At 37.8% G+C, this 13,367-nt stretch overlaps 1 protein-coding gene across 1 annotated transcript in view; it reads right to left on the reverse strand.

The window, feature by feature from the left end:
* The window catches only part of RIMS2 (regulating synaptic membrane exocytosis 2), a 1,857,427-nt gene that overhangs the window by 645,673 nt on the left and 1,198,387 nt on the right, over positions 1–13,367 (reverse strand). The window lies entirely within an intron of this gene.

Genomic DNA, 13,367 nt, shown 5'->3' on the forward strand with positions numbered 1-13,367 from the left:
TAGAGCTGCCTTGTGTATTGGCTCTAAGGGTGGACCCATAACTTTGAAAACACAATATTCAACTCCCATGGTGGAGAAGGGGCCCAAATTAGAGGAAAAACATTCTTCATTGCCGCTAAGAAATTCTTCACTGCCGCTGTTTTGAAGAAAAAAGTTAGTGAGATTTACTATATACAGTAACTGCTGCAAGGTGAAGCATTATGGATGAAAAAGAAAGGTCAGTCTTGCCAGGTAGAAAATATATGGACTAACCACCTCCTCTTAGCATTCAATAGGATTATAGTTAATCTATATACACCAGATGGAGACCCATTTCCACTTCAATGCATGTGATGCCCGAGTAGAAGGTCTGTTTATCTCTTTCAAGAAGTTCATTCAGTCCTGTTTGACATCTATATGTCAAAATTGCAAGAATTCAGAAGCCAAACTGCTAAATTCAAAGATGGTAGGCTGAGATGAAGAATCTGGCATACACACTTGTAGAGAAGACTAGCAGTATAATTTATCTTATTGAGGCTGAACAGCTTTCTCCACAAGAATGGAAAAGTCAACCATCAAGGTAAAAAAACAATTACTGTGGGATTGCTAACAAGGAAACCTGAAGAAGGGCTTTATTCAAAGACACTTGTTTTCTTTTCTAATTCTCTTTTTGTTGAAAAAAGATATCAAGGCCTTATCTCGGAGTGGATTACAGGAAACTCAATGTTATTATATCTTATCCTGTTCCATTAATTCCTTCCTTTATGAGGACAAAATTGTTCTGTCCTCACACCCACCTATAGAGAAAGAAGTGCTGGCACTTCCCCCTTAGGAGGCCATTCAAAACATCCCCACCAAGGATGGCAGTGGAATGTGAATTTTGTAACTACATTTGAGGTTTGCAGGGGATTCCAGGTACGAAAACATGGTGGATCCATGCAAGCCACACCTCCCTGGACTCCTCTGGGTGTCTAACTTTCAGAAAGGCCTGGGTTTAGTAGGTTTTTCTAGATGGCAGCTGAGCCCAGGACCAAAAACGTAGGTGCCCCCCCCTTGCAAAACCATGTTGTTTTCTTATAGATCATTTTGATGTCTACACAATACGTTTTGAGCTCTTCCCTGTCACAGGCACATGGCCTACCCACACAGGTGAGATAGCAGTTTTATTGAGAATACTGGGGAAATGCTGGGTGTCAGGAAATGTGTGCCAAGCCAGTGATCCCACTACTTTCACCACTCAGAAATTTGAGGAAAATGTGAGTTTCCTTAGCTAAATTAGAGGTCTGCAGTGGAATGTTGGCTAAGAAAACGTTGGGGATCCAAACAAGCCAGACATCCGGGTGTCTAATTTTCAGAAATGTCTGGATTTGGTAGGTTTCACTAGATGCCCGCCAAGCCCGGGACCAAAAACGCAGATGTCCCCCTTGCAAAACAAGGATGTCTTGTGATAGATAATTTTGATGTTTTCACAATATATTTTGGGCCCTTCCCTGTCATGGGCACTTGGCCCACACACACAGGTGAGGTAGCATTTTTATCAGGAGATCTGGGGGAATGCTGGATGGTAGGAAATTTTTGCCGGCCCGGTGATCCCACAACTTTCTCAAACAGTAATTTGAGGAGCAGAAGAGCTTTTTAGCTTAATTTGAAGTTTGCAGGGGAATCTGTGCAAGAGGGCTTGTCACACAAGTGACATACCATGTTTTATAAAAAAAAGATTTAGGAGAAGGCTGGGTGGAAGGAAGTTTGTGGCTTCCCTCAGATTCCAGAAATGTCCTTCACAGAAATGTGAAGAAAATGTGTGTTTTAGTCAAAGTTTGATGTTTGCAAGGGATTATGGGTAACATAATCTGGTGAGAGCCACACAAGTCACCACATCCTGGATCTCCCTAGGTGTCTAGCTTTAAAAAATGTACAGGTTTGCTGGGCTTCTCAAGGTGTCAGCTGAGCTAGGGCCCAAATCCCACAGCTAGGCACATTGGAAAAAAGGTCAGTTTTCAGTGGAAAACTTAGTGTCCTCGCTGAGTTTTCGGCTGCTCCTGTACCTGGCATTGAGCCTACCCACACAAGTGAGGTAACATTTTTATCAGAAGACGTGGCGGAATACTGGGTGGAAAGAAGTTTGTGGCTCCCCTCAGATTCCAGAACTTTCTATTATCGAAATGTGAGAAAAATGTGTTTTATTTAGTTAGAGGTTTGCAAGAGATTCTGGGTAGCAGAACCTGGTGAGAGCCACACAAGCTAATCCCTCATGAATTTCCCCAGGTGTCTAGTTTTACAAAATGTACAGGTTTGCTAGTTTTCCCTAGATGCTAGCTTAGCTAGGGCCCAAAGCCCACAGCTAGGCACATTGGAAAAAAGGGTCAGATTTCAGTGGAAAATGTTGCGCTTTGAGCCGTTTCTGTTGTGGGCACTGTGCCTACCCACACAAGTGAAGTTCCATTTTTATCAGAAGACTTGGGGAAATGCTGGTTGGATGGAAGGTTGTGTCTCCCCTCATATTCCAGAACATTCCATCAGAGAAATGTGAGGAAAATGTGTTTTTAAAAACAAACAAAAAATGTATGGAGGGATATCTGGGTAACAGAACCTAGTGAGAGCTACACAAGTCACCCCACCTTGGATTCCCCTAGCTGTTTATTTTTCAGAAATGTACAGGTTTGCTAGGTTTCCTCAAGTGAGCTGAGCTATGGCCAAAACAATTAACAGCTAGGCACATTACAAAATAAGGGTCAGAATTTCAGTGGAAAAATGGCATCATTGACACAATATCGAAAACATAAATATCGTGATACTAAAATATAATTTCAAAAATATCAATCACAAAAATACTGTTTTCTATACAAATAATAGGAAGTACAAAAATATCGGAAAATATATTGTTTTACACTCATTTTGAAAATATATTCAAAATATTGTTTTTTTACTATATATAAATATAGATAGTTTAAATAGGTATAACCTCAATATTTTAACATATGACATTAATATAATTTAAATTAAGTAGGTTAAATTATTTAAAAATATTTACTAATTTAAACAAACACACATATATATATATATATATATGAAAGGTTGTATGTTTATATACACATATATAACTGAAAACTATTAACAAATATTAATTTTCACTTATATTATATTTTTATAATGGTTTTTAAATTTACCAATGTAACTATATATATATATATATATATATATATATATATATATATATATATATATATATATATATAAAAGCTCCTTTCACCACCTTTTACTGGTGCACTCTCAGGCGGGTGCCTCAGTCACGGGGGTGTACCTGTGTTGATCAATGATAGCTACACAAATTCAAGAAAAGTTCTTATCCTGAGAAAAGAGTCAATCATTGGGGTGAGTTTTTAAATTATTTAATCACTCGTGCAAACAAATGCATTTCGGCTGTCGCCTTCTTCGGTGTCATCAGACACCCTGGAAACGGCATACAATTATACATGTGAATTCATTAAATGAAAAACGGACTGTGATTCAAAAGTCCTGTTCCCTTATATCAAAACATGGCATCATCTTTGCATGATTCTTGACAATGTTAAACAAATATAGATTCATCGTTCCTATAATCCTTACTGGCTTAAAAACCGTATATAATAATGAATGTTCTATTGGGACATAAATTTGAAAAGTCCACATAATTTAGCCCGATATGGGCACATACTAATGAGTCGTTTTCTCATTATATTTAAACATCGTCCTATTATAATTATGCCCTGATGGGTCTTTTGTGCCATGGCTGCTTTTGTGAATACTATGGAAACATGGAATACATTTACATGTATGTAATTGAAAAAGGAAAGAAAAGAAAATCTTCAATACATTATTATTGGAAAATGTAACTCCAAAAACAGAACTCTATACCATATAAACCACATTGTATATTTCAATGAATGTATGATCCTAACTAAATGACAGGTGGCAGAAAATTTCTGAAATGCCCATGTACTGGATTTTAACTTAAGTGTACTGCCAGCTCCGCGCTACTGTTCGTGCCATGTGAGGTCATAGTCTGTGCATCAATTATGTAACAGGACTCTAGCATCCTTACTTTATGGATTCTATCTCCTCCCCTGGGATTCACCAGTACATGGTCCATGCTAATGTAGGTTACTGTTGTGCATTATGCTGAAATGTCAGGCCATCGGGTATGTAACATCCCCATTGGTGATGATCCGCATGTGTTCCAAGATGCGGACCTTTGTGGGATGAATCATGCTCCCAATGTATTTCAGTCTGCATGGACATATGAGACAGTAGACTGTACACGGTGCTGTACAGGTCATGAATTTAGTCATTCTTTTTAGTTTTTCAATTCCCGGTATTGCAAATTACAGTGTTCTCTTAATATTTACGCACACCTTGCATTTACCCCAAGGGTATAAACCATTGAGAGACTTGGAGGAAATCCCTGCTTCTTTGTCTTGATGGCTATGTACTAGGTCATTCCTAAGGGACCTTGCCTTCTGAATGTTAGTAAAGGGCACAATGGAATGGCCCGGCCAATGACCGGGTCAGTCCTAAGTGTATGCCAATTTTTGCGCATTATTCTCCTTAGGTCATCAGCATTTTCAGAAAACGTTATCACTCTGAATTTGCCAGTATCTTGATTGTTTTTAGGGGTATTCTTCAACAAATAGTGTTGCTCCGCTTGATCTTCAAAAGCTCATCATATGGTATGGTACTGATGAGTTTATGAGGATGGCTGCTGGTGGCATGTAATATTGAATTGCCCGCAGGGGGTTTCCTGTAAAGTTTGGTTCATAATATGCCCTCAGATACATAGACTTCAGGATCTAAGACAATTACAGATGTGGCATTGATCTCTCGCGTGAATCTAAGATTAACTAAATTGGTGTTTAATACATCAATATAGGCCTTAGCTGACTCCGATGACCACCTCAAAATCAGGAAGAAGTCATCGATGTAACAATGCCACGCTACAACTTTTTGTGTCCAAGTGTGATTCTCTTCTGTCCAGGCCACCTGCTCCTCCCACCAACCTACGAACAATTTTACGTAAGAAGGTGCCCATTGCAGTTCCTGATATTTTTCTGTAGTACTGACTCTGAAACAAAAACATATTGTTTGTGAGACAAAATTCAATAAACTCCAGTAGCATGGCATTACACTCCAAATATTTTGAGTGGTCGATTTTTTAAGAAATATTTAGTAGCATTTAGCCCATCCTTTTGTCCAATACATGTGTATAAGTTGGAGATGTCTAGCACTATCAACTGAAAGCCTTCTTCCCACTTCACATCTTTTATGGAATTCAGAAAGTCTTTTGTGTCCTGTATATAGGAAGTCAGTTTAATCACTTCTTGAGCAAGAAAATGGTCGGTGAAAATGGACATATGCTCTGTCAGGCTTCCTTGTGAGGAAACTATAGGTCGTCCAGGTGGATTGTTTCTGTCCTGATGTATTTTTGGGATGAGAAAATAATGCAGTTGTTATGGGATTCGAGCATCTTAGATATAAAAAATTCATCGGTTTCTAACATCTTCTCATACCATTTTCTTATCAGTTTATGGTATGCTGTTATGATCTCGGTATAAATAGCTGAGGTGATTTTTTGATAGCAATTGCTGACTTTCAACTGTCTTAGTGCTTCCGTTTACTGTTCACGTGTTTGCAACATGATGTTTACTCCATTGTCAGAGGGCTTGAATATTAGGGTTTTGTCGTTACACAAATTGGTCAAAGCAAATTACAGTTCTTTGTTGAAATTATTCTGTTTGTGTCTTTTTTTCTTGATGGTGTTTTGTCTCAGTTTTAGAAGATCTTAATTCACTTCTTCAGTGAAAATATCGATGGCGTCATTAGGCATTTGCGGCAGAAATTGTGACATGGGTTTGAAAGCGCTATTTCCACGGCTTAGCTCTCTATGCCTGCTATAATTATTTGTTGTTGTACATCCATTTGAGTAGTCATTGTTGATTCATCTTCGGTATTCAAACTTTCCAGAATCTGTATGGTTTTCAAATCTTTCCCAGTGAGGATATCTGTGGTCATAGGTTGCATGCCAGATTTGTTTGGGCGATTGATTGTTGTTGTTTTTTTTTTTAAACGTATGTATCTTGAGCTTATGTGTTAACTTAAATTAGTCAATACACGTTTGAGTGTACTCAAGTTGTTTCATTGGGCAAAATGATAGTCCAAGTCTTAATACCTTCTCTTCAGTCTTGGTTAGAATTTTGGGAGTTAAATTTACGATAGTGAGGTTTTTTGATGTTAATTCTTTTTGTTGAGCCATTTGCTCCTCGTCACTGGAGGTGACCTGTTTTTTCTTACGCCCCGTCCACCTCACCTTGTTCTCCTGAAGCTTTTGGGTTTGTTGGTTTGCCTCTGGCTCCTCTTTGCCATGACTGGCGTATCAATCGGAATTCCTCATGAAAAGTAGTTTTACTGAGTGACAATATTTGGTCATTTCTGATGTCCTCATTGGCTGCTTCGTTATCAGTTACATCTGATTCCGAAGTGTCCTTAGATTCAATGGTCTTGTTTGATTTTCTTTTCTCAGGATGTCGAATTTTTTTGCGAATGTCAGGACTCTGCCCAGAGCAAATCTTTTTCGTCCCTATCACATTTCTCCTGTTTACGCTGTTTGATCTTTTGTTCAAACATTTTAAGTCGTTTTTTCATGAGCTCTTTGAATTCTGTTTGTTTTGCTTTATCCTCGTCTTGTTTATTATTTTCCAATTTACGAATGTATTGTAGGGATTTATTCCTGTCACTCCAGACAAATTTGACAAGTATCGAGAGCATGCCTTGACTCAATTGCGCAGTATGTTTGGCCCACTCCTGCAGCAAGAGCGGGTCGGGAATTTCATATGCGGGTACGGTTAGATCCGAAGTCCCCTCTGGACCATATTCTCGTCAATATAACTTTATAGAGAGGTGGCCTCCCACCACTTGCATATTTCTCTCTCAAATTCATTCTAAACCTTTGAATTTGGAGTGCAGGGTAGAGACTGTTCTTAGCTCTGTCCCTCCGCTTTCTGATTCTGCAGATGTCCATTTTTTGAAGATATTTAATGCCGCTTCACGGCGATCCGATTCGCAAAACATTATGTTCATGAAAAGCTTGATGTCTTTAAGCTAACGTTGCCACTTCACCCCCTCACCTTACCGCTGTTCATATTAGTGCCATGAGTATAAACGTATTGGCTTACTGCAACAGTGTTAGCCACATCCTTGGAATGCTTCCTTGTAGTCAGCTGAGTTTTTTGGGTTGCGTTCTCCTTACAGATGAAACAATGCCATAGCAGCAGCGGTGCGCCGGAGCACAATACACGCTCCTTTCACCACCTTTTGCGGGTGCACTCTCAGGCAGGAACCTCAGTCACGGGGGTATACCTGTGTTGATCAATGATAGCTCCACAAATTCAGGAAAAGCTCTTATCCTGAGAAAAGAGTCACTCGCAGGGTGAGTTTTTTGATTATTTAATCACTTGTGCAAACAAACACATTTCGGCTATTGCCTTCTTCGGTGTCATCAGACGTGCCGGAAATGGCATACAATTATACATGTGAATTCATGGAATTAAAAACGGACTGTGATTCAAAAGTCCTGTTCCCTCATATCAAAACATAGCGCCATCTTTGCATGATTCTTGACAATGTTAAATTAATATAAATTCTTTGTTCCAGTAATCATTACTGTCTTAAAAACCATACATAATAATGAATGTTCTCTTGGGACATAAATTTCAAAAAGTCAACATAATTTAGCCTGATATGAGCACATACTAATGAATCGTTTTCCCATTATATTTAAACATCGTCCTATGAGGACATCGGAAATTACCAAATACTGTCACTCAGTAAAACTCCTTTGCACAAGGAATTCCAATTGATACGCCAGTCAAGGCAAAGAGGGGCCAGAGGCAAACCACCAGACCCAAAAGCATAAGGACAACAAGGAGAGGTAGATAGGGGCGTAGGATGAAACAGGTCACCTCCAGTGACGAGGAGCAAACGGTTCAAAAAAAAGAAGTAACATCAGAAAACCTCACTATCGTAAATGTAACTCCTAAAATTCAAACGAAGACTGAAGAGTAGGTATTAAGACTTGGACCATAAACGTTTATGACAAAACTTTTTTCCTGCATGGAATCACAACGCGGTTGTTACAACGACCGCATTGTGATTTCCGCATACCATTACTCCACAAGTCGGAAAAAATGATGTCCGCAAAGACTGGAGTTGGAATAGTAAATTATACTATTCCAACATCCAGCGCCCCCCCTCCGCAAGTCGTTGTTCCGACTGGCGGAGAAATGGTATGCGGAATCACAATGCGTTCATAGTAACGACCATGTTGTGAATCGCTGCGGGGAAAAAGATTGCGGGACAATTACATATATTCAACTTGGACTATCATTTTGTCCGATTACACAACTTGAGTAAACTCAAACACGTATTGACTTAAGTTCACACGTAAGCTCAAGTTACATATGTTTTTTAAACAAAAACCAACAATCAATCGCCCGAAAAAAATCTGGCATGCGAATATCCTTACAGGGAAAGATTTGAAAACCATACAGATTCTGGAAAGTTTGAATACCGAAGATGAATCAACAATGACTACTCAAACGGATGTACAATAAATAATTACAGCAGGCATAGAGCAAAGCAGTGGAAATAGCCCTTTCAAACCCATCTCACAATTTCTGCCGCAAATGCCTAGTGACGCCATCAATATTTTCACTGAAGCAGTGAATAAAGTTCTTCTAAAACTGAGATAAAACACCTTAAAAAATAATAATTTCAACAAAGAACAGCAATTTGCTTTGACCAATTTGTGTAACGACAAAACCCTAATAATCAAGCCCTCCGACAAAGGTGGAAACATCATGATGCAAACACGTGAACAGTATGAAATGGAAGCACTAAGACAGTTGAAAGACAGCAATTGCTATAAAAAAATCACCTCAACTATTTATAACGAGAGCATCACAGCATCCCCTAAACTGATAAGAAAATGGTATGAGAAGGGAATGTTAGAAACCAATGAAGATTCATATCTACGGAGGTCGAATCCCATAACTCGACTTTTTATCACATCCCAAAAAGGACACAAACAATCCACCTGGACGACCTATAGTTTCCTCACAAGGAAGCCTGACAGAGCATATGTCCATTTTCACCGACTATTTTCTGGCTCAAGAAGTGATTAAACTGACTTCCTATATTCAGGACACAAAAGACTTTCTGAATTCCATAAATGATGTGAAGTGAGAAGAAGGCTTTCAGTTGCTAGTGCTATACATCTCCACCTTATACATGTGTATTGCAGATAAGGATGGGCTAAATGCTACTAAATATTTCTTAAAAAATCGACAACTCAAATATTTGGAGCATAATGCTATGCTACTTGAATTTATTGAATTTTGTCTCACAAACAATATGTTTTAGTTTCAGAGTCAATACTGCAGACAAATATCAGGAACTGCAATGGGCACCTGCTTCGCCCGAAGCTATGCACACTTGTTCATAGGCAGGTGGGAGGAGCAGGTGGCCTGGACAGAAGAGAACCTTACTTGGACACAAAAAGTTGTAGCATGGCATTGTTACATCGATTACCTCTTCCTGATTTGGAGGGGTCATCGGAGTCAGCTAAGGCCTTTATTCATGTATTAAACACCAATTCAGTTAATCTTAGATTCACAGGAGAGGTTAATGCCACATCTGTGAATTTCTTAGATCTTGAAGTCGGTGTCTCTGAGGGCATATTATGCACCACACTTTACAGGAAACCCACTGCGAGCAATTCAATATTACATGCCACCAGCAGCCTTCCTCATAAACTCATCAGTAGCATACCATATAGTGAGCTTTTGAGGATCAAGCGAAACAACACTAAAGATAGTGAATTTCAACATGCAGCACTAGAAAGTATGGCTAGATTCAAGGTGAGGAGCTATAACTATCGTACCCCGGAAGATGCCTTTAAAAGGGTTCATTCATCACCCAGACAAGATATGTTGAAAAATACCCCTAAAATCAATCAAGATACAGGCAAATTCAGAATGATAACAGCGTTTTCTGAAAATGCCGGTGACCTAAGGAGAATAATGCGAAAAAACTGGTACACACTTGGAACTGACCCAGTCATTGACCAGGACATTCCATTGTGCCCTTTACTAACATGCAGAAAGGCAAAGTCCCTTAGGAATGACCTGGTACATAGCCATCTAGACAAAGAAGAAGGGGTTTCCTTCAAGGCTCTCAATGGATTTTACCCTTGCAGTAAATGCAAGGCATGTGTAAATAATAAGAGAACACTGTTATTTGCAATCCCAGGAATTGAAAAACCAAAAAGAATTACTAAATTCATGACCTGTACAATGCCGTATACTTTCTACTGCCTCATATGTCATTGCAGACTGAAATACATCGGGAGCGCGATTCATCCCACCAAGGTCTGCATCTTGGAACACATGCGGGCCATCACCAATGAGGATGTTATATAACCGGTGGCCCGACATTTCAGCATAAAGCACAGCAGTAACAGGGATCTCCTAACCTATTTTTGCATGGACCATGTACCGGCGAATCCCAGGGGAGGAGATAGAATCCATAAATTAAGGATACTAGAGTCCTGTTACATAATTGATGCATAAACCAAGACCCCACATGGCATGAACAGTAGCGAGGAGCTGGCAGTACACTTAGGTTAATATCCTATACATGGGTATATTGGCAATTTTTTCCACCTGTCATTTAGATAGGATCATACAGTTTATTGAAATATGCAAAGTGGTTTATATGGTATAGAGTTCTGGTTTTGGAGTTACATCTTTCAATAATAATGTATTGAAGATTTTCTTTTCTTTCCTTTTTCAATTACATACATGTCAATGTACTCCGTGTTTCCATAGTATAAAGAAATGCAGCCATGGCACAAAAGGCCCATTCAGGGCATAATTATAATAGGAAGATGTTTAAATAAAATGAGAAAACAACTCAGTATGTGCCCATATCGGGGTGAATTATATGGACTTTTGAAATTTATGTCCCAAGAGAACATTCATTATTATGTACGTTTTGTAAGCCAGTATTGATTATGGGAAAGATTAATATATATTCGTTTAACATTGCCAAGAATCATGCAAAGATTGCCCCATGTTTTGATATAGGGGAACAGGACTTTAAAATCATTTTTCATTTCATGAATTCAAATGTATAATTATATGTGGTTTCCTCACATCTGATGACATCGAAGAAGGCGACAGCCAAAACGCGTTTGTTTGCACGAGTGATTAAATAATTTAAAAACTCACCCCCGCGAGAGACTCTTTTCTCAGGATGAGAATTTTTCCTGAATTTGTGGAGCTATATATTATATATATATATATATATATATATATATATATATATCAATATATATATATATATATATATATATGTCTCATTACTTGTGCTCAATAACCCCCACGAGTGCCGTCTACTTCTTCGGAGCTCATATATATATATATATATATACAAACGAAAGTTTTGCCCCCGTTGAAGACACCAGACTCGTAGTGAAGTTAAAACCTTTAATGATGGAAAAACAGCGTTCTGCAACAGAGTCCCACTCTAAATATCAAGAAGCCTGACGCATTTCAAACACTGGCGTGTTCTTGTTCACAGGCAAGCAGAGAGTGTCAGCAGGCCATCTGGGGAACAGCTGATAATTATTCCAAGTCCCGCCCCAGTGGGCGTATGCCAAAGAGCATATTGGTACTTGTAGTTACACCCAGCGTGTTCTTTCTGTAAGGGTCGCTGTACAACCTCGAATTTTGTCCATAATGTAAGCCCAAATGGGTAGAGATGGCCAAAAGCGCTGCACTCGCTGTAATTTAAATCACACCACACGGACTTCACTGCTCCTATTGTCTTTGGAATTAGCCGAAGACAAATTTCATAATTTCACAAGTTACATAATTATCAACTAAATAATTAACACATTAATCATTATAAAGTATTTCTTAATTCACTTCCTACCCCTGTACCACTAAAAACTCAAGAACCCACACTTAACATATATATATTCAAAATTATAATTATACAATATACAAAATTAATTAGAAATTAAACAATGAATGATTTCCTAATAATCAATTAGTTATATATTAATTAACATCCCACTCTTTACCCCTACAAACCAAACAACCCGCACCAAAAATATAAATAAAAATGCAATTAATGACACAATTTACATAATTATCAATTAAATCATTATTTACAAATTAATTATTAATTAATTATAATTAATTTACTTCCCTTCTTGTACCCTACAAACACCACAACCCGCACCTAAAACTTAACTTAAAAAATAAATTAATCAGACCATTTACATAATTATGAATTAAATAATTAATTGAAAATTCATTAATTATTAATGTATTTCCCACCCTCTACCTCTGCAAACCCCACAATCTGCTACAACACTACAAATTCCAACATATAATTACATTTAAAAAAATTACAAACTACAAATTTACAAATTATAATGAAAAACATTAACAATTTACATTGGATACAATTAAAAAATATACTAAAATTTAAATAATTGAGAAACTATATTAACAACAACATTTTTGTAACCAATATTCTCAACAGATATTTTTAAGATTGATATTAACAACATAGATACTTTTTACATTGATATCACTTCCCTTAAAAGAATGATATTTTTATGAAAAATATTCCTGCATCACGATATTTGTGGATCACAATATTAAAAACTCAATATTTCTGCATCTCAATAGTTTTTACTTAATATATTGTGTTACCAATTGCCTTTCTCTGCATTTGTGCGCTTTCAAATGTAAGACAGTGTACTAGAAAGAAGTCATTTTGAGAAATGCCCTCTATTTCACATGCTGGTATAGGGACCCACAAATTCAGAGATGTGCAAATCACCATTGCTTCTAAACTCACTATCTTGTGCCAATTTTAGAAATGCATAGGTTTCCTTGATACCTATTTTTCACTCTTTATATTTTCCAAAATGAATTGCTGTACACCCGGTACACAATGAAAAACCATTACAAGGTGCAGCTCAATTATTGGCTCTAGGTACCTTGGATTCTTGGTGAACCTACAAGCCCTATATATCCCTGCGACCAGAAACGTCCAGTGGCAGTAATGGTATCTTGCTTTCGAAAATCTATCATAGTTAAAAGTTGCATATGAAAACGCAGATACAAGTGGCTGTTTTTTCAACTCAATTTCAATATGTTTTTTATTTCAACTGTTGCTTTTTATAGGAAAACCTTGAAGGATGTACACAAATAGCCCCTTGCTAAAATCAAAATGTTGTCTACTTTTCAGAAACGTATAAATTGCGGTATCCACCATGTGTT

This window comes from Lissotriton helveticus, chromosome 4_1, assembly GCF_964261635.1.
Source record: "Lissotriton helveticus chromosome 4_1, aLisHel1.1, whole genome shotgun sequence".
Classification (NCBI taxonomy): Eukaryota; Metazoa; Chordata; class Amphibia; order Caudata; family Salamandridae; genus Lissotriton; species Lissotriton helveticus.